Source organism: Neolamprologus brichardi, chromosome 23, assembly GCF_056152115.1.
Source record: "Neolamprologus brichardi isolate AB-2024 chromosome 23, ASM5615211v1, whole genome shotgun sequence".
NCBI classification, from domain to species: domain Eukaryota; kingdom Metazoa; phylum Chordata; class Actinopteri; order Cichliformes; family Cichlidae; genus Neolamprologus; species Neolamprologus brichardi.
Genome location: NC_142125.1, coordinates 24,268,085 through 24,290,299, shown reverse-complemented (window position 1 = coordinate 24,290,299; position 22,215 = coordinate 24,268,085). Strand labels below are relative to the sequence as shown.

General features: G+C 40.6%; 1 protein-coding gene across 1 annotated transcript in view; it reads right to left on the bottom strand.

Moving 5' to 3' along the window:
- LOC102783406 (SH3 domain-binding protein 4-A) overlaps window positions 1-22,215 on the bottom strand; it is a 42,344-nt gene that overhangs the window by 4,629 nt on the left and 15,500 nt on the right. The window lies entirely within an intron of this gene.

Sequence of the window (22,215 nt, the reverse complement as noted above, 5' to 3'; positions counted from 1 at the left end):
CAACTCTAGATAAGTGATAGAATAGGTCTAAAAATTTGGATAAGACTTTTAAAAAACCTGTGAAAAGCCATAGATTATGCATAAAAGCAAGACATAGGTACCATGTCGTGGCCCACTGATTAGGAAAGTTTTCAGTGGCACCATTTCTGAAACTAGAGTGTCACAAGTTATGGCTGAAAAACTGAGAGAAATTCAACTAAATTCAGTTTTATTTATATAGTGCCAAATCACAGCAACAGTTGCCTCAAGGAGATTAATATCGTAAGGTAAACACCCCACAATAAAACCCCAACAATCAGACGACCCCCTATGAGCAAGCACTTTGGCGACAGTCGGAAGGAAAAACTCTTTTAAGAGGAAGAAACCTCCGGCAGACCCAGTCTTGGGAAGGGGCAGCCATCCAGTGTGACCGGTTGGGGGCGAGGGGAGGGAGACATGCATGTATGCTTACGGCTTGTAAGCTGCACGTCCCTCTGGAAAATGACTTTCCAAAACGAGCATTAAAAACACTGTATTAAATAAGACTTGAAACAAGCAATTAAGACCATAATCAGATCATCAGGACAGTGTTTTCTGCAGTGGACATCAAACTTTGAGGTTCAAGGCACTTCCACATTGGCTTCAGATCCATCTTTTTTACACAATCTATGTGGAAAACCTATCCAAAACCAATGTGTCTTCCGTTGACTTGTTTTAGAAACTGTCAAGGTCTATAATGATCTTTATTATCGTCATAGTTTTGCAGACATCCTATCCATTTCCCTTCCCCTTTCCAACACAGAATCTCCTTTTTTCCCCTTTGGAACAATACATATCTACACTCAGACTTGTTTTCCACAATGTTTTAGAGAGGTATTGATGTAACTCTGATCCTTTTGGAGGCTGCTGAAAGGTAATGCAATTTATAGAGAGGTGTTTCTGTAATACTAACTAAGATTTACCCTTCAGGAGGTGTGATTTATTGCAGGGCTGTTGCGTTAGACTGCATTCTTTGTTCTCCATTTAAAAATATTTTTCAGTCTTCAAGAGCTCAAACAAATTAGATTGTGGAGGACTAAAGCGGTGAATCCATTGTGTCATGGGAAAAGAGGGAAAGATAACAGAAGTCAGGAATATGTAGAACAAATAGGGGTTTTTTTTGTTGTTTTTTAAGATTTGTGAGCTGAAGAGTAAAAACAAAAGCTGAAAATAGTTACAGGGCTTTCTGTATAAATATAATCCGTTACCATCCTCTTAGTAATCCTGTCCCCGAGGGCTCCTGCTGCTGTAAATACATTCTAACTCAGCTAACCCAGTTAAAGGAGGGTTAAAACGTATTGAGTTTTAATGAACGCAGCTGACTGGAAAATTTGCTCCAGGGGAGATTTTCTTTTTGTTTCCTGAAAAGAGGCACAATAGCCAATAAGACTATTTCTGTTTTAATGACACACACCCAAAAAAAACCCCAGCAGTGTGTGCATGTGTGTTTACTTCAAGACAAAGCTCCGGGCATCAAAGTGAGGCACTGTCCCGTGGTGATACCTTTCAGGTTCTTTGTAGGAAGTTTTATTTTTTCTCCTTTGCTGCTAGCCCCAGAAAAAGAACAACCTAGTGGAAATGTGTGGAGGTATTTACGGTTTTGTGTTTTCCACTATGACTTTAATGAGTAACACCAGGAATGTAATGCACACATCTTTAGGATTTTCACATGAAGATATTTCCATGCAAAAAGATACATTTTAGTTCAAAGAGAATTTAATGTGAACTACTCCTTGAAAGCCGCCATACAAGCATTCATGGGAACGTGCAGTTATTATTTGAACGGAAGCACCACCGGGGCTTGTCACAATACTAGAATTTCAAACTCAGTGCAGAAAATACTCAAAATTATTTTCAACAACAAGGGAAAGAAAATTATTAAAGACAACATTATTATTAAGCTGTCTGACATAGTGTCAGGTGGTGCAACGATACACAAAATTCACGGTTCAGTTTGTTTTGATATTTTTTTTTCACGGTTTGATATTTTTTCGATACAAAAAAATGTTCATGCCTTTTATTAAATTAAAATTACAAATATTTCTTTTAACTCAAAAGTACAGTTTTTAAATTAAATGTTGCTGAAACAACAAAATAATTAAAAAAAGAAATGTATCTGATGGAGAAATCACATCAGTTTATTACAGAGAAATGGCTCCGACCGATATAATTGAGCGTTGCGTGGCACATCCGACATACTGTTGTACTTTTGTCCATGACGCGCTTAAGTAGGGTCATACTTAATAATTCCAAACACCAGATCTGAAGTACGGTGGATGAGGTTCAATTTCGGGTAGCGTTGAGGCAGTTGCCATGCTAACTTGAGTGAATGCATATGGGCGGCACTCATAGTTCAATTACTCCGCCTTGGCTGCACTGTCGAGTGCAGATCCACTGAGCGCTCAACACAGACAGCATCGTCAGAAGAAAAGTTGATCAAATAAATTAAAAATTTTGTATCGTTCAATACATATGCATACCGAACCGAAAGCACTGTATCGAACGGTTCAATACAGATACATGTATTGTTGCACCCCTAGTGTATATATATATATATATATATGACAAATATTGTATATTATATCTTAGATAGCGCTAAAAAGCCCAAAAAAGAAAATATTTTTAGGCTGCCTGAGGCAGTGCTGTGATTCTGGTGACTTGGCACCACATGTCATTGCTAATGAAATAAGAATTGGTAAGGTAGGCAACCAATGTGTTTGGTAGACTAGTTTCTGGTATTTTCTCAGGTTCAATCTGGGACTTTAAGAGAAACATTTTATACACACAAATAATTATTATCTTCTTAAAATAGGCCAGGAGTCATAATGGTTGCTGCCTAACTCCACAAAATTAATGTTATAATTCTATTATTAGCTCTAGGTGGCAGCTGGTATCCACAGATGACATAAAACATGGAGGCCACCAGATGGCAACAGCTGTGGCTGCAAAAAACACTTACAGTCCTCAAGAAGTCTATAGGAAAGCAGCTCGCCATCCTGACAACTGTAAACACTTTCCTGTTGAGTTTATGGGCTCAGTCACTTATCCACTCTTCCTCATTACTTTTTTTGTTCAACGAAGATGGTGATACCAAAAAATGCCCAACTCGAGGGTTCAAAACAAGACTTCAGAAACCAGCGTAGCTACGAACATCTGCTATAGTGCCTATGCCACTACCTGAATGATAGCATAAGATGGCTAATGTGGTAATTGCTAGTAGCTAAATGGCTAACGTTAAAATATGTGCCACCCAGGTTAGCATCTATGATAACTTTTTAACTATTACCTAAATAATAACCATTTATTTAACAGGAACTTCACTGGGAAATGTTTTTAGGAAATGAACTGTAAAATATGGGGCTCATTAATCAAATGGGATTAGCTGAAAGGAAATATTAAAGTTAAACAGAAGCATGCACTTTTAAAACTTTTTTCTGTTAACTTCTTGCTTTATGTTGTATTCTATTGTTGTATTACATTACAATGATATGCTATACTTTTATTTCCTGTGTTTAATCTGTGAAAAATGCCAAATAAGTAAATACATTTTACTTACTTAAAACATTGCTACCTTGTTATTAATGTATATTTAATAATATACATTTAATATTATTACATGCTACAAAGAGTAAATACAAAAGTACCTTTAATAATAAAAGCATGTAACCCAAATAAAACAAATCTGTTTTTTATTTATGCTCAATCTTTACTTTAAATGTAAACAATATCAGATTTTGAACATCAGTTGTACATTTCAAAAAGATTCTTGAGCCACTATCTTGAATAAAACCATTTTGATACCTTTTCTACGACATCTGTTATTATATCTGTGCCTCATATTGTAAAGTGATTTCAAGTTTTGTGCTGGTATGCAAGCCGTTTCAAAGAAAAGAGCTTTGTAATTGAGAACTATCCAGCCAAAAAAAAAATTGTTTCACTTCGTTAGGAGAAAACCTCGAACACAAGAGCATCACAAAATTTGATAAAGCTTTTTCTACTGCCTGCCTGTCAGTCAGCTGCAGCTTCAAAGCTTTACTCACACACACACACACACACACACACACGCACACACACACACACACACACACACACACACACACACACACACACACACACACACAGTCTCCAGCCACCAAAACACTCTAATCTGAATCAAAAAGATCAAATTTCTTTCTCTCATTCTCTCCCTGTCGCTTGCATTCAGATTCAAGATAAGCAACAGCCTGCTGCCACATTATCTGGCTTGCACTCACTCTGCTGTAACACTAAAGCATTGACTTTATGTGATACACAATAAACTACCAAAACAACATGACAGGAGTGAGAGGTTGTGCAGTTTCTTTCCCATTTACTGACGGTCACATTAAAAACAACACATTACAGGTGTTGCGTACCTGGTTTTCAAAGGTTTTTGTAAAAATCGGATCATTTGGAGAACTGTGTAAACCTGTGGTTGGCCGTGTGGTTCTCACATGTGTTTTGGTGCTGCAATATTGGCTGACACATGAAGATGGGCCAATGCAGAATCACCAAGTAACCACTCTGCATGTCTTTTGGAAGAAGCTAGAGTTTCTAGAGAGATCGGATGGAAGCACAGAGTAAGGATGCAAACTACAGTCTAAGGAGCTTGGAAAGAAAAGCAGCTGGACTTCTTTAAGTTGCTTGAAGATGTTTTCAAGCAACTTAAAAAAAAAAGTCCAGATGCTTTTCTTTCCAAGCTCCCTAGACTACGATGACTGAGAACCTTCACAGACATATGCAAACTACAGTCACAGCATACCAAGGGATTTGAACCCAGGACCTTCTTGCTGTGAGGTGTCAGTGCTAACTACTGCACCGCCAGGTCTAACAACTGGGGAGCAGTTCTATCGAAATAAAGGAAGAAAAGTTAAACTGGAGTCTTATGACAGCAAAGGGGGAGAGAGAGGATTAATGTTACAGTCCAGGCAAGTAAGTTCATCACACAACACAGTGAATCCAAATTTACATGCATGCAAATAATGTAACAAATATCTGGAAATTTAATAGGACGTCTGGTAATACTAATACTGTTCTCCTCAGGTATTGTATATAAAATATCCACTGGTTTTGGCTAACTCCTGTATCCAAATGGATGACTTATAAAAATATCAGCCCCAAGTGGCCACTAGAAGAGCTGAGGTTGCAGCTTGGTGGGTATTTGATCACTGACACTGAATAGCCACCTAGATTACCAATCAAACGTGCTCTTGCTTTTCAACTGCAATTATAAAATACTTCTTTCATTGGAGGAAACAGTGTGATTGGATCATTATTATATATATATATATATATATATATATATATACATATATGGAAAAATGGTTTTCACCAGGAAGATGACGCTGATTTTTCACGTCTGCTGGATATTTATATTATATAAATTAAATGATTTATCAGAAATGAAAACAACTTTTAGCTGTGGAGTACAAACACTGTTACTTACACCACCAAAACAAATTAGATGTACAAGTCAGCCATTTAAATAACATTTTAAATTAAGTTCTGTTTCATAAATCGGGTATTTCAGAGGGTCAGGGAGTGAAAAACAGGGAAAATGATGAGATGAGGAACTGCAGGAGCTTCACTTCAGCTCAGATGAAACCAAACCTCCGACATGTAATCAGGGTAAAGTAAAACCTCTCGCTGTGCTGCTACTGGAAAGTGGTTTCCATTGAAAACCACTGAACTAATTCATTATTCATTTCTTACGAGTAATTGATTAATAATTGATATCAAATGCTAGAAAACAGCCCAGAGGCTTCATTTTACAGGTCTTATAGCTTTCTGCAATTTCTGACATGTAATGATACGGAGCTAACATGAAAGACGAGATGTTTTTTACTATAGATATATAAACAGCTTTTATTTGTGCACTTCCTACTATTTCATGGTGCAACAAGAGTCAGCTCTACTGGTTGTGACACACTCCATGTCACCCCGATGGTCATGAGCTCTGGGTAATGACCGAAAGAATGAGACTGGGAATACCAGCAGCCAAAATGAGCTTCTCCAGCCATGGTTCATTTTCCATTTGGACCTCTGTGTTTTGCACTTTGTTTAACCTTTTCACTCACTGTTTAGTTTAGTTTAATTTTCGCTTTTATGTTTGCTTTCACCCACTGTGTAAGATTAAGGACCAACAATGAATCGATTGGGTTTAGCCACTGAAAAGCCTCAGTTAGGTTTAGGCGGGAACAAGCTCTTGGTCAGGGTCAGGGTTGGGCTCTAAAAACACCCCAGTGAAGTTTAGGTACGATAAACTACTTGGGAAGTGTTTTTCCTGTTGACAGTTATAGGTTATAGTTATCAACTCTTCCCTGTGTTCCCTGCATCTTATTGTCAAATTTCTGTTTCTGGACCTGGGCTGTTTTGTTACTTCCTGTTTTATTTTGATAGTCTTTTGTCGCTTATGCTTTGTGTTTAGTTTTACTTCTTGTACCTTGTTTCACTTGAGTTATGCTTGCTTGTTTACCCACCTGCTCCCAATTTCCCTTATCAACTTGGCTGTATGTCTGGCCTCAGTTTTCCCCTTGTCTTTTATTGTGATGTCTTTAACGCTTCCTGTTTTTATCCACAGTGTAACTTCTATTTATGTTTGTGGGCTTTGTTTTATTTAGCTTTTTTGGATTTCCTCAGTCTCAAGAGTCTCCATTTGGGTCCATTATCTACACTCTATGACAAGTTTAGGCAACAGGTACTAAAACTAATCGACTGCAGCAACAACTACTTGGTTACATTTTGGAACTAAAAGTTGCTTCATTGTGTTTAGAAAAAGATGGTTGTTTAGGTTAAAATATAACTGAATAACCATCCGTATTGATAAATGACAGTTTGGGGTTATGATCACTTCCAACAAACGAGTCCTTGTGCATAAGATATATACCAACAGCTTATTACACATCTCAGCTTCCCAGTGAACACATCAATAAATTGTTGCTGAGAGAAAGATATTTAAAATATTACACTTAGATGTGGTTTAGCTTTGATGGACAATAAAGTTTCCATATAAATGCACTGCTCAAAAATGAAATAAATAAAAGGAACACTTTATAGTAGTGACACTGAGCCTATAGCAGTGTAGGGTCAGTGTCACTACTTGTAACATGATGTCATACTTGGACTCTACAGCGTAGACAAACATGAAAGGGTCTGGAGAAGTTGTGGAGAATGTTACGCTGCCTGTAACATTGTTCAGCATGATCGGTTTGGTGGTGGATCAATGTCCAGCTTCATGTAGTGAGAGTATGCAGGCAGTTCCTGGAGGAAGAAGGAATTGATACCACTGACTGGCAGCCACACTCCCCTGAACTAAATCCAGTAGACGACCTCTGGGACATTAAGTTTTGGTCCATCTGACACTGCCAGGTTGCACCAAAGACTGTACAAGAGCTCAGTGATGCCCTGGTCCAGATCTGGGAGGAGATTATTCCAGGACACCATCCATTGTCTCATTAGGAGCATGCCCAATGTTCTCAGGCATGCATACAAGCACGCAAGGGCTATAAGAACTACTAAGTACCATTCTGAGTTGCTGCAATGAAATTTCAGTAAAATGGGGCATTTTTTGGTTTCTAATACATTGCCCAGTCCATGTCATATTTAATTAAAAATAACACTTATCTGGGTCAAGGTCCAGTTGACTAGGTTATTATTATTGTTCTTGCTGGAAGTTATTGTTGTAAACAGCTGCAAAAATGTGAGCATAAAGGTTAATAAAATTCATGCCCTTTAGAAATAACTGCAGGTCTAATTCTCCCTGCTGGTTTAACCTTTAAGAAAGCAGTTAAATATAACAAATACCAAAGTCCTTGATTTAATTTGGTGAACCCAGAAAAAGCCTTGTTTTTGTTTACTATAATAATCCATCTGATTTATTTTACAGTTTGTGCAAAACCAAAATACTTAATCCTTTAACCTTATAATTCCAGAACCATGTAACTTCCAGTAATTACAATAACCTAGTTTAACCTCCTAAGACCCGAACTCTTTCATGGCCTACATTTTAAATTTTTCTTTGCTATTTGGGTTGATTGGGACCCGAGGAATGTAAAAACAAAGAATTAGCAGATGTTTTTTTTTTTACCTAATTTTTGTTTCCGAGTCAAATGAGATCCACGTATGAGGACATTGGTTTTAAATTTTGATAGAATGGTGGCAGTAAAATGTCCTCGTAAGTGGATATCAGGCCTTTGTAGAGAAAAATTAAGTATTTTCGTCTAGACATCCCAAAATGTGATGTCCACATATGTGGACGCCAGGTCCTAGGAGGATAAACTTCTTTACCTCCTCAGTCTTTCCTAATGCAGATTACAGGCCTGCCATAAAATTAATTAACCTGAATCACCTACAACGTTCAGGTCAGTCTTTTCAAACCAAACTGAGATGTTAATTTATTTTCTCTCTAACATCTGCCTGATGAGTACTTTGGCCTTTCACTGTGACATCCTCCATCTGCTGACTCAGGCTTCACGCAGGTCTCAGCCTAAATATAGTGCCGGTCAGGCCAGGCTATCCAAACGTGTCAGGTGCTGTCTAGAAATGGCATGATGTGTTTGAATGCAAGGCTGGAGCTCCTACAAATGTAGGAGAGGTGTGTTATTTTAAGCCAGAAAGGATTAAAGCAGGAAGGACCTGGTGGTTCATGAGATCATAAGAAAACTGGGAAACCAGTGAGTGCAACAGGCAACTTAAAAGGAATTAGGCAGTCCTGGATTTTTTTGGTTTCTGGAAAGAGATAATAGTCATCCAACTCTCAGATATGTACCACATGCTCAGTGTGCACCAGATGGAGGTGAGAGGTCAGTCTCTTGCTCAAGGACACTGTCAGCTGTTGTTTCAGCTCCAGCTGGAGTCATTTACATTTCACTACCTTCTCTATTTTGTCTTTGGGGGCGTTTTTTGTTTTCTGGACTTAATTCTACTAAATAATGCTGCTTTGTATTTTTATTTTATCTCTAATAACAATGCCTATGATAAAGAAAAAAAATCAGTTTAATGTACTACTTTGACTGATACAGCTATGTCAATTAATAAAAACAACTAAAATCATAAAAGCAGGAAGGAAGTCATACCGTATTTAAAGAGCCTACCTTGTATGACGTTTACAAACTAAAATATGCACAATACCAATATTAAGTTTAAACTTTTTGGTAAAATTACATCTGAGGAATTGTACCATTTCATGGTACTGATAACGTAAAAATTAGAGGACCACGACTGGATCCTTGAGGAACTCCACTACTGATAGCAAGACAGCAGCAAAGTCAAAGCTACAAAATAACTGATGCATCATTCCTTCATCCAATTCCAGTGTCGAGCTTGGTTTTTCCAGCTTATTAACTAACAACGTGATTATGAACCACAAATAGAAAACGCTCTGCTCCACGAGTGACTGAAGCACTGAAACAGTAGGAGATAGTAGCGGGCTGCACGAACACCCCAGAGCAGACGGACAGACGGAGCTGACAGCTGACCGAGCGGCTGTCAGATAAATGAGCTTCTCTTCCAAAAGCTTTGACAGGAGAGCGGCAGGGAAAGAGGGGGAGAGCACGAGCAGGGTGGATGATAATACTGACAGGTAGCAAAGAGAGCCAGACAGAGAAAATGAATACAAGGCAGGCAGATGAGAACAGAAATACAAACAGAAAAAGCTGAAGGACAACAGTATCCCAGACAGATGAGCAAACAGACAAATGTTGTTTTTTGCCCAATTTTGTCATTTTTATCATAAAATGACATTAAATTTAATAAACATTCAGCCAAAACCATTAAATCTCCTCATATTAAAAGAGCAAAAGCAGCTTTTGCCAACACAAAGATTACTTTATGATCAATAGTGAGCTTTACCCTGAATAGAAGGTTAGATTTAATTTCTAAATGTGAACTGAGAAATTAGTTTCTGTTTGTAATTTTGCATCCAGAAAACACAAAAATTAAAACTGAACTGATAAACTTGTTTCATGACATTTCTCAATTTTTCATATATTTTAATTTATCACTTTGGTCATATAATCCCAGTATGTCAAAGTGGCTGGCCTAACTCTTATCAACATTACAGATGAGGCCCCCTGGGCATCATACTTTAAATCAATGAGTAATTTTTTATATACAGGGCTGATGTGATTAAGAGGTTTCAAATTAACCCAATCTTTTCTTAAAGTTAGGTCTTGGTGCCAAACCTGAAAGTAAAACAAGAAGCTCCCAACCGAGACATGAACTGAGGTATCCTAACTTACAAAATCCACTTGGTCTACTACAGTACCAACCCTTCAACCTATTAATGTGGGCTTTGTTGCTATTAAAAAAAAACAAAAAGAAAAAAAAGAGACCATTATATCGTAAGATCTAACACTGACACTGAAAGGACACCTTGTGTGTGAGAGATAAAATGGCAAATCAAAACAACTCAAATACCAGCAATTGCTATCACCTGGCAACTTGCCAGGGGATGAATCCCAATCTCTGGGATTGTGCCACTGAGTCCTAAAGCTTGGCTACCTCCGCATAGTTCTCAAGAAACCCCGTGGGTGTTAAGAGGTTGAAGAAGAAGCCTCTAGCTGATTCCCCAACAGGAATTAAAGTTACTTTATTAGACTCATCAGGAACTTGGATCTTTTCTCTTTGCAGGGTCCTTAGCACAAACTGGCCAGGATCTATTTAGAAAAAAAACCACTCTTTGTTTGTGTGGAGGTAAGGTTCTTAGCTGCAGAGGATCTAATGTTTCTCAAACACATTTCTCTTTTGAGGTCCAACAAACCTGCTGCAGCCTGTTCTGGTTAATCAGTCTGTTCAAATATTCATTGCTTAATTAACATGCTGATTTTTACTGGCTGTCACAGGGGAAGGAAGAGACTGTGCATGTATGAAGAAGCCTAATTTTTCTGAGCTGTGGTGCCATTGCTCTTTAGTTTAATGGCCTTGGTTTCAGTTCAGGGGATTGATTACGTCCCCTTCTGGAGTGATTCTCCCCGCCTCCGTGCATGGATCTATTATTAAAAGACGCCCTCCTGGCCTTTGAGCTACTCTGCTCTGCTGACAAGAATAAGGGGCGGCTTTCTCGTATCGTCCTTTGCCTTTGCAACTCGATACGGGGCGTTAAAAAGATCTGCCGGGTTGGTGTCAGGTGCCCCCAAGCCCTCCAGCTCCATCCTGATCAATGCCTGTGCTCGCATTTCACATGGGAACACCTGTCGGCTAGTGTGGAGGAGAGGGCTGCTGTAAATCCTGAACCAAGAGGGCTTATTCTGCAGGAATATTCTCCCTTTTTAGTGAGCTGGGAAGTTAGAGCAGAAATCTCTGACTTTCTTAAAGACAAAAAGTTCTAGTGTTTTTTTGCCATATTCCCCCCTTTTAGTTTGCAGCTTGTTGCTTCTCTAGTGTAATTTTCTCCCTGTCTGGCATTAAACTGATTACCTGAACACATGTGCGGTCATGCTGGAGACTAAAGACGGCAAGATTAGCAGGGCTTTGTTTGTGCAGCTATTGTTCAACGAAAATTGTCTGAGATAATAAAAAGATTTGGATATATTTGAAGCGATTACATAAGCAGATCAGCTTTAAGTATTGCAGAGCAGGAACTCAAGAGAAAGCTGCAGACAGCGGGATATTTGCAGAGCAGTAGCAGGAGGCTCTTACTGCAGTTTGTGCACATCATCAAAAGATTTTTGCTGTGATTGTGTCGTACAGGAAAAAAATCCAGCTGTGCCAGCACGCCTGAAACTGCTTATGTCTTGCCTTGGTGCAAATGTGCCCCTGTGACTGAGAAGTGCATTATGATGCGCTTATTTGGCAACATACCCTGGACACAGCAGTTGGAAAAAAAGGGGGGGGGGAAACTGCCACTTTGGCCATTTTTTTATTCCCCTGAAGAGGAAACCTCGGCTTGAACTTCATCACTGAACCTCCTACGTTCACACAATGCCATAGAGAAATGAAAAGTTGTTCCAGTGCACATGGCTAAAATGATAAACTGCGCAGCAGTCTGAGCAATTTAACGCAAAGGGAGTTTGGGGGATAGTTCATAAACTACTACTTTGTTCTGTTCCTCCTTTTATATTTTGCCCCCTCACTCTTTCTTTCTTGTTTCGACCTCCTGCTGCATCTCAGGCCTCCTGTAATGACTGCTGCTGTGGAGAAAAAGCAACAGCAATGAGAACGAAAAGGGAAAAAAAATCCTGAGAAATCTTTTCAACTCTGCTGCTGTGTGGGCTCACAAAGAAAATAAAGAGAGTGAGGGAGCCAGGAAGAGAAATAAGTAGTAATAGATCCAAAAAAATATGGATTAAAAGCAAATGTTGGTGGAACAATCATGGCACCTTAATTAGGAGTGAGAGGAGAATTATGGGAGCTAAGCACACGCTCTTTCTTTGAACAATCTTATGACTTAATTTAAAAAATAATTCCAGCCAGTGTGACATTAAATATTGCTTAGCAAAGTCTCATCTTGAATTTGTGCATTTTGATTTTTGAAACCAGGCATGATGAGTCACAAACTGAGGAAAAGCTATATGCCTAATAGTCAGTCACTAGGTATTCACCTTAAAAGGGAATATAATTTACAAAATGAACACTGTGTTTAATGGCATTAATTCAAACTAGCAACAGCCTGGAGTCTGTGATTTGGACTCCATGATTCAGTAGTTTTGTTTGGCACTTTGTTTTCAGACAAATACATTTTTAGTTTGTCTTTCACTTCCTGGTTAGGTTTGCATTTAGACTGAAGCCTATACAAGCTGTCACAGGATGAGAGGTGCTGTATGTGCCGCAACAGCCTTTCAATCTGGTTGAGGTCTGGACTTTGCCTGGGCCACTGAGGCACCCTGATTATTTTCTTTTTCATTCATTTTGTTGTACAGTGGGGCAAAAAAGTATTTAGTCAGCCACCGATTGTGCAAGTTCCCCCACTTAAAATGATGACAGAGGTCAGTAATTTGCACCAGAGGTACAGTTCAACTGTGAGAGACAGAATGTGAAAAAAAAATCCATGAATTCACATGGTAGGATTTGTAAAGAATTTATTCGTAAATCAGGGTGGAAAATAAGTATTTGGTCAATAACAAAAATACAACTCAATACTTTGTAACATAACCTTTGTTGGCAATAACAGAGGTCAAACGTTTACTATAGGTCTTTACCAGGTTTGCACACACAGTAGCTGGTATTTTGGCCCATTCCTCCATGCAGATCTTCTCAAGAGCAGTGATGTTTTGGGGCTGTCGCCGAGCAACACGGACTTTCAACTCCCGCCACAGATTTTCTATGGGGTTGAGGTCTGGAGACTGGCTAGGCCACTCCAGGACTTTCAAATGCTTCTTACGGAGCCACTCCTTTGTTGCCCGGGCGGTGTGTTTTGGATCATTGTCATGTTGGAAGACCCAGCCTCGTTTCATCTTCAAAGTTCTCACTGATGGAAGGAGGTTTTGGCTCAAAATCTCACAATACTTGGCCCCATTCATTCTGTCCTTAACACGGATCAGTCGTCCTGTCCCCTTGGCAGAAAAACAGCCCCATAGCATGATGTTTCCACCCCCATGCTTCACAGTAGGTATGGTGTTCTTGGGATGCAACTCAGTATTCTTCTTCCTCCAAACACGACGAGTTGAGTTTATACCAAAAAGTTCTACTTTGGTTTCATCTGACCACATGACATTCTCCCAATCCTCTGCTGTATCATCCATGTGCTCTCTGGCAAACTTCAGACGGGCCTGGACATGCACTGGCTTCAGCAGCGGAACACGTCTGGCACTGCGGGATTTGATTCCCTGCCGTTGTAGTGTGTTACTGATGGTGACCTTTGTTACTTTGGTCCCAGCTCTCTGCAGGTCATTCACCAGGTCCCCCCGTGTGGTTCTGGGATCTTTGCTCACCGTTCTCATGATCATTTTGACCCCACGGGATGAGATCTTGCGTGGAGCCCCAGATCGAGGGAGATTATCAGTGGTCTTGTATGTCTTCCATTTTCTGATGATTGCTCCCACAGTTGATTTTTTCACACCAAGCTGCTTGCCTATTGTAGATTCACTCTTCCCAGTCTGGTGCAGGTCTACAATTCTTTTCCTGGTGTCCTTCGAAAGCTCTTTGGTCTTTGCCATGGCGGAGTTTGGAGTCTGACTGGTTGAGGCTGTGGACAGGTGTCTTTTATACAGATGATGAGGTCAAACAGGTGCCATTCATACAGGTAACGAGGGGGGACAGAAAAGCTTCTTACAGAAGACGTTACAGGTCTGTGAGAGCCAGGGATTTTCCTTGTTTGAGGTGACCAAATACTTATTTTCCACCCTGATTTACGAATAAATTCTTTACAAATCCTACCATGTGAATTCATGGATTTTTTTTTCACATTCTGTCTCTCACAGTTGAAGTGTACCTCTGGTGCAAATTACTGACCTCTGTCATCATTTTAAGTGGGGGAACTTGCACAATCGGTGGCTGACTAAATACTTTTTTGCCCCACTGTATATTTGGTGCTGTGCTTTGGATCAAAGGAGCTTGCAAAGAAAAGCGTCTGGACTTCTTTAAGTTACTTGAAGACGTTTCACCTCTCATCCGAGAGGCTTCTTCAGTTCTAAGGTCAAATGGTGGAGAGTCCCAGATATAACCCTAGTGGGAGTGTCCCCCCACAGAGGGACAAAAGGACCCCCTGATGATCCTCTAATCGCCTGAGCCAAGGTGTGGAACTGGGTGTGGGTCCCAATCAGCCAGAGTTTCGGGTGGGTTCATTGTGAAACCTGGCCCCACCTTATCATGCGAATTCCTGAGGTCAGATGGCCCAGGGTGTGAGTGGGCCTTAAGGCGTCTGGGAAGGGATCTCAAAACTGGATTATAGATGGCAGAGAGTTGGTGTCGTAAACCACCGCCTCTGTTCAAAGATGGTCGCTCACAGTGGACATAGATGGCTTCTTTCACTCCTCTTTCAAACCATCTGTCCTCTCTGTCCAAAATGTGAACATTGGCATCCTCGAAAGAGTGTCCTTTATCCTTAAGATGCAGATGGACAGCTGAATCTTGTCCTGTGGAGGTCGCTCTTCTGTGTTGTGCCATGCGCTTGTGAAGTGGCTGTTTGGTCTCTCCAATGTAGAGGTCTGGGCATTCCTCGCTGCACTGTACGGCATACACCACATTGTTAAGTCTGTGTTTTGGCGTTTTGTCTTTCGGGTGAACCAGTTTTTGTCTGAGTGTGTTGCTGGGTCTGAAGTACACCGGGATGTCATGCTTGGAGAAAACCCTCCTGAGTTTCTCTGATACACCGGCTACATAGGGGATGACAATGTTGTTGCGTCTGTCCTTCTTATCCTCCCTCGCTGGTGTCTGATCTTCTTTTCTGTGCCTCTTTGCCTCTGCATTTACGGACTTCCAAAAATCCAGAAGGAAGCTGTCCCACTCAGACCCCTAGTCAGTAGCATAAACTCAGCCACTTATAACATTGCAAAACACCTTGCTACCATCCTTGCTCCTCTCGTGGGGAACACCCCACATCACATCAAGAACTCCACCGACTTCACTGACAAGGTCCAGAAACTTACCCTGGATCCAGATGAAACCATAGTGTCCTTTGATGTAGTCTCTCTCTTCACTTGCATACCCACCACGGAGGCAGTGGAGACTGTCAGAAAACGACTACAAGAAGACAACTCCTTGGAGGACAGGACCAACTTCACACCCGATCAGATTTGCACACTGTTAGACCTCTGCCTCACCACTACATATTTCAAATACAACGAAGGCTATTACAGACAAAAACATGGCTGTGCTATGGGCTCCCCCGTGTCACCTATTGTAGCCAACCTTTACATGGAGGAAGTGGAAAGGAAGGCTCTTGGCTCTTTCAAAGGAAGAGTACCCAGCCACTGGTACAGATATGTAGACGACACCTGGGTCAAAATCAAGACACAAGAAGTGGAATCCTTCACTGCGCACATCAACGCTGTGGATAAAAACATCAAGTTCACCAGGGAAGACACGAAGGATGACTGTTTGCCTTTCCTGGACTGCGCTGTGCACATTGAAGAGAATGGCAACCTCAACATCGAAGTTTACCGGAAGCCCACACACACGGACCAGTACCTCCTGTTTGACTCCCATCACCCTCTGGAACACAAACTTGGAGTAATTAGGACCCTACACCACCGGGCAGAACATGTTCCCTCTAAGCCTGAAGGGAAAAAGAAGGAACACACACATGTAAAGGAAGCACTCAAAACGTGCGGCTATCCTAAATGGGCGTTTTTAAAGTCAGCAAAGGGGCACAGAAAAGAAGATCAGACACCAGCGAGGGAGGATAAGAAGGACAGACGCAACAACATTGTCATCCCCTATGTAGCCGGTGTATCAGAGAAACTCAGGAGGGTTTTCTCCAAGCATGACATCCCGGTGTACTTCAGACCCAGCAACACACTCAGACAAAAACTGGTTCACCCGAAAGACAAAACGCCAAAACACAGACTTAACAATGTGGTGTATGCCGTACAGTGCAGCGAGGAATGCCCAGACCTCTACATTGGAGAGACCAAACAGCCACTTCACAAGCGCATGGCACAACACAGAAGAGCGACCTCCACAGGACAAGATTCAGCTGTCCATCTGCATCTTAAGGATAAAGGACACTCTTTCGAGGATGCCAATGTTCACATTTTGGACAGAGAGGACAGATGGTTTGAAAGAGGAGTGAAAGAAGCCATCTATGTCCACTGTGAGCGACCATCTTTGAACAGAGGCGGTGGTTTACGACACCAACTCTCTGCCATCTATAATCCAGTTTTGAGATCCCTTCCCAGACGCCTTAAGGCCCACTCACACCCTGGGCCATCTGACCTCAGGAATTCGCATGATAAGGTGGGGCCAGGTTTCACAATGAACCCACCCGAAACTCTGGCTGATTGGGACCCACACCCAGTTCCACACCTTGGCTCAGGCGATTAGAGGATCATCAGGGGGTCCTTTTGTCCCTCTGTGGGGGGACACTCCCACTAGGGTTATATCTGGGACTCTCCACCATTTGACCTTAGAACTGAAGAAGCCTCTCGGATGAGAGGTGAAACGTCTTCAAGTAACTTAAAGAAGTCCAGACGCTTTTCTTTGCAAGCTCCTTTGACTACGATGACCTGGATGACTGAGAACCTTCACAGACATGTGCTTTGGATCATTATCCTGTTGCATGACCCAATTTGGTCTGGGCATTCAGACACATGGCCTCGCATGTGATCCTAGAATACTTTGGTATACAGAGGAGTTCATGGTCTGACTCAGTGACTGCAAAAAACCCCAAATCATGACCCCTCCACCACCGTGCTGACAGCTGGTATGAGGTGTTTGTGCTGATAAGCTGAGTTGGGTTTGTGTACTGTATCCAAACATCTCCACTTTGTTTTCTGTCTGTACTTTGAAAACCTAAGCTGTGCTCCCATGTTCTTTTTACCAAGATGAACCTTTCTCCTTCCAAACAACTCATACTTGTTCAGTCTTTTTCCTAATCGAGCTGTCGTGAACTTTAACATTTAACATGCTAACTGAGGTCTCTAGAGTCTAAGATGTAGCTCTTGTATTTTTGCACTTTCTCTGGGCACTGCACAGTCTGACGGTCTGCTGGGACGTCCATTCCTGGATGCTTCAGACCAGCAAACTGCCAAACCTGCTTTCATAGAGGTGCTCACACTTACTCAGTTAATCAAGTGCATTTGATTAGCAGCACCTGGCTGCTAGTTATGTTTAATTTTATAAAAGGACTTGGAATACCTGCTATAATTGGCCAGGCTGGCTCTTTAAAGGTTAAGCTAAAAGCCTCACCACTTATCTACTGACAGACACGAGAGGCATCAATCAGTGAAGCAGAAAGCAGTCCCACTTGTTTGTGCAAGCTGTTGCAGCCTATAGTTACATTTCAAAGTCAAGCAAGCTTTAGGGTATGTAAAACGTGCACCAGTATTGTCACCTTTACACGAGTTAGAACTTTTAATAAACGTTTGATGTCGAGGAGAATCTTTTTTTTACGCTGAAGGAACCTGTTCTTACCAACTCATGTCTAAAATTCTTCTTCTTCACTTTATCAGCTCTCACACTGTTCCCTCAAAGGATAATTTCCACCCTCCTCTCTTATAACAGAAACCACAGGGCAGCACAATGAACCAATGACATCCCATCAAGATGTAGATACTTACTTCCAGAGTTTGTACCCATCATCGATCATCAATCTTCAACCCGTCTTTGTTCATCCTGCTTTCCTCACACATCTTTCCAAGGAAGTCATTAACATACACAAGTGACCTTTAGTATGACCTGAATTTGATTCTCAGAAACCCACAACATATTTAGTCATATAATCCCTGTGTTGCTGGTTGCATCCTGATTCGGACACACCGATTACTGTGGATCTGGCATTCTTTCCTACAGGTCTCATCCAGCTAAAGTAAAAGCCAGAGAAAACAATAAATGCCTTGTTTGTTAATCGAGGATTTTGAAGCTGCTGGTTCTCATTCAGTGTTTTGTTGAGTAACAATTACATAAGACGAGCTATTTTTTCCTTTGAGGAGAAGGTCTGGTAATTCAAGCCTCAGGTCTTTTGTTCCTGCAGCGTGATTAACACAATTCACCACTCTCTGGGGAAAACCTTGCAGCAGGAATTTTTCACAACAGGAGGCAATAAGGTCCAGATGAGTCTGGACATAAAGCCCAGGGAGAGTTTTAAGGAGTCCATGAGCTGTGTTCAGGGTATGATGACAAATACACCCTAAAATCTCATCAACTGAACAGACAAATTAGGCAAACAAATGGTGACAGAATCATAATACTCAGTCTCATTTGTGCAATAAAAAAAACCAATGCTATGAGGCAAAACCATAAAAGATGTAAATTTAGTACCAAAGTCAAACGCCTTTGTTCTGGAAGATAAAAGATAATGACTAGCGGTATAATGCACATAAAAATTAAGCACCACTTCAGGCAGCTGGTTAAATACTGAGATATCTCCACAGAAGCTATGATTACCTGAATTTTAGTTTATAACCTTAAGTCCAAAACAAGAAAAGACATTTTGGATATTGGAAATCTGTCCATTCATTGATATTGATATTGATATTGATATATATATATATATATATATATATATATATATATTCATTGATATATATATATATATATATCCTGATTTTCACAGTTCATCACCAGCTGCTGCAACTGCCGCCGGCTGTTTTCAGCAATACTTAACCTCATATTAACATCAGCCAGCTCCCTGTGAATTATCAAACTATAAAGAAGCCCATGCCTTAAATCCACTGTGGAGGGCAAAAAGAGGCAGTAAAATTTACAGAGAGGAAAATTGAAACTTAAAGACTTTAACCTCTTCTAGTGATGAACACAAAACGTTACAGTCAAAATTTAAATATCAGACTGACCTAGAGTATGAATGAGTACTTAAAAGGTATAAATGTTCTTTAAATTTCTTTGCACCATCATAAACTCTCTTAGGCAGCTTTCTTGTCATGTCTTCAAGTAGTCTTCGGGAATAGTTCTCCAGGCTTCTTGAAGGATATTTAAAGCTCTTCTTTGGATGTTTCTGCCTTTCATTCTGTTCAAGATGACCCAACACTGCTTCAATAATGTTGAGGTCTGGGCTCAGGGAGGCCGATCCATGACTGATCGTGTTCCACTGTGTGTTTTTCTATCCAGGTATGATTTTACTGCATTAGCAGTGTGTTTGGGATCACTGTTTTTAGATCTTCACCTCCTCTGTACATATTTAGGATGATCTGTACCAAAAACATCAAATGTTTATTCATCACTCCATCAGACCTGTTGCGACAGATTTTCACTCCAGTTCTTGTGTAATTTGGGATACCTCAGCTCCCCCCTATTTGTCTTGTTTAGTAACAGCTACTTGGGAAATGTGAAAATTATGTGCTTTTGTGACAGGCTGCTATTGACAAAGTGCCTAAAGATACAATTTTTAAAAAGGTTCTTTAACAAGTTGTCTTTTATGTGTAGACACAAAACTATGTCACCCCTGCAGGGCTCTAGACTAACTTTTTGCCATGGGCGTACCGGTACGCCTAACTTTAAAAAGTTAGGCGTACCTTAACTTAACAGAAAGGTTAGCAATAGTTCTTTTCCTATTACAGCTACATCCACTTCTGTCGTGCCTAGGCTGCTCACTAGGGCTGGGTATCATCACTGATTTCTATAATCCATTTGATTCCGGTTTTCAAAGTCCCGATTCGATTCAACTTAGCCTCAGACAGTCAGAAATATTATACACAGAAAAACATGAAGGAGATTTTCCTGGTCTGGCTTTTTATAGCAGATAACCTTAAAAATATTCTATAATGTTCTGCATATAAAGTTTAAATTTCTTCAGTATTGAACAACAGAAAAAAATAGGGTTTCTTGTCTGAGGTCATTTAAGTGAAAAAAAGAAAAAGAAAAGAAAAAGAAAAGAAAAAGAAAAGAAAAAGAAAAGAAAAAGACGACAGCCGACAGCGCTGTAAACAACGGTAGACTGGTGGGTAATAAGCGAATGAATAATACAGAAAACAGAGATTTGAGACGGGAAACTGTTCTTGAAGTACAGAGAGAGATAGAGAGAGAGCTAGCTGTGCATGAAGTGTGATTTTAATAGTCGTGGAAGCAAAACAGCAAAATTCATGACGACATTGATCAAATGTGAAGCGCAGTTTGCTGCTTCTTTTGCTGCTGGCTCGGTAAATTTTGGTTGGAGAGAGACAAAACCTGCAGCTCAGAATAGCGCAAAAAGACGTAATCACAGCGCGGACCGGACGCATCAGAATCGCTAAGCTCCGACAGTGTGTCCGTGTACGGGCCGTCGGGTGAGAAAGCCGAGAAAGACAAAGTTGATTCTGATGCGTCGGGTCCGTTCTGTGTTTACGTCTTTGTGTGGAATCCGTGTACCTGCTCTCATTTGCTGTTTGGTTGTTGTTGAAATGGTTTTGTGAGCTTTAATCTGAGAATCTGGCGTTTCTGGCAAAACACAGTTATATTTAAAAGTCGATTCAGGATTTAATGAATTGATATCACTTTATTCAAGCTACTCACCTCCCTCTATCCACCTGCACTTTCAACTGGACCACGGCCAATCAGAGAGGTCCCGCCCCTTACTATCTCTGATTGGTTTAGTCCACGATAGGGGCATAATGTGTGTTCACACAGGGAATCTGCAACCTTCCCTGTGTGACCACAGGGAAGGTTGCAGATTGTTTTTTTTTTTTTACTACCCGAACAGTTGGTCGCACAGGTGCAACCAAATATTTTTTTAGTCGCACCACTGAAAGATTTGGTCGCATTTGCGACCAAATTGGTCACACTCTAGAGCCCTGCCCCTGTCATATTTTTTTTAATTGTTAAGTGTCTTAAACAAACAATGTGCAAGTACAAGGACTGGACTGGAAATTAGTGAAAAAGTAACCAATGTCCCCAAAAAACCTTGAAAGACCTTCAGAAAGCCAGAAACTATTGCTCAAGACAATAGCTCAAGGCTGGCTCAATACTTTTGCACGTATAGTGTATTATTTAAATCTTTAAATATGTTTTTAAAGTGAGCTTTTAGGCCTGAGACACAGGCTAGTTTTATGAGATTTATCAGTTTTCAAAGAGACTTTAAGTGTAATTCAGTTCAAAGAGCTTAGCAATCAGACATTTTTAGGTTGTTGTTGGTCAAAACAGGTCAAAGGCTGTTTTTCTGCAGCAGCATTCAGCTAGATCACACAGAAAAAAAAACAACCCTTATAATACATCAGTCTAACTCTGTAAACCATGTGGACAAATCTTTCCATTGAGGTCAGCGGGACACATTTCTAACTGTCCTTGGTGATGAAAGGAAATTGCTGGACTTCAGTGACAGACGTGCATGTATGTTTCATTTTTCTGCAAACATTTAAAACAAAGAGTTCAGTGGAGTCAAGGATGAAGTCTGGCTCAGAGATAAGAAAGCCAAGACACACTTTGTCCACACAGGAAGCTGGAAAGCTTCAGCAGGGGCTGAAGGTATTCGCCAGAATAAAAGCCTTTTATGAAACATAAAAGAGCACTCCTCCTCTGCAGGATGGCTGATTATGGGGCTGATGATATGACTTACAGCCATACAGCGAGAGGTAGCTACAATCAAGTTACCCTGGAAAAAAACCAAAACAAAACAGTGAGGCAGAATGCATCAGGAGAAAATGAGCAACAGCT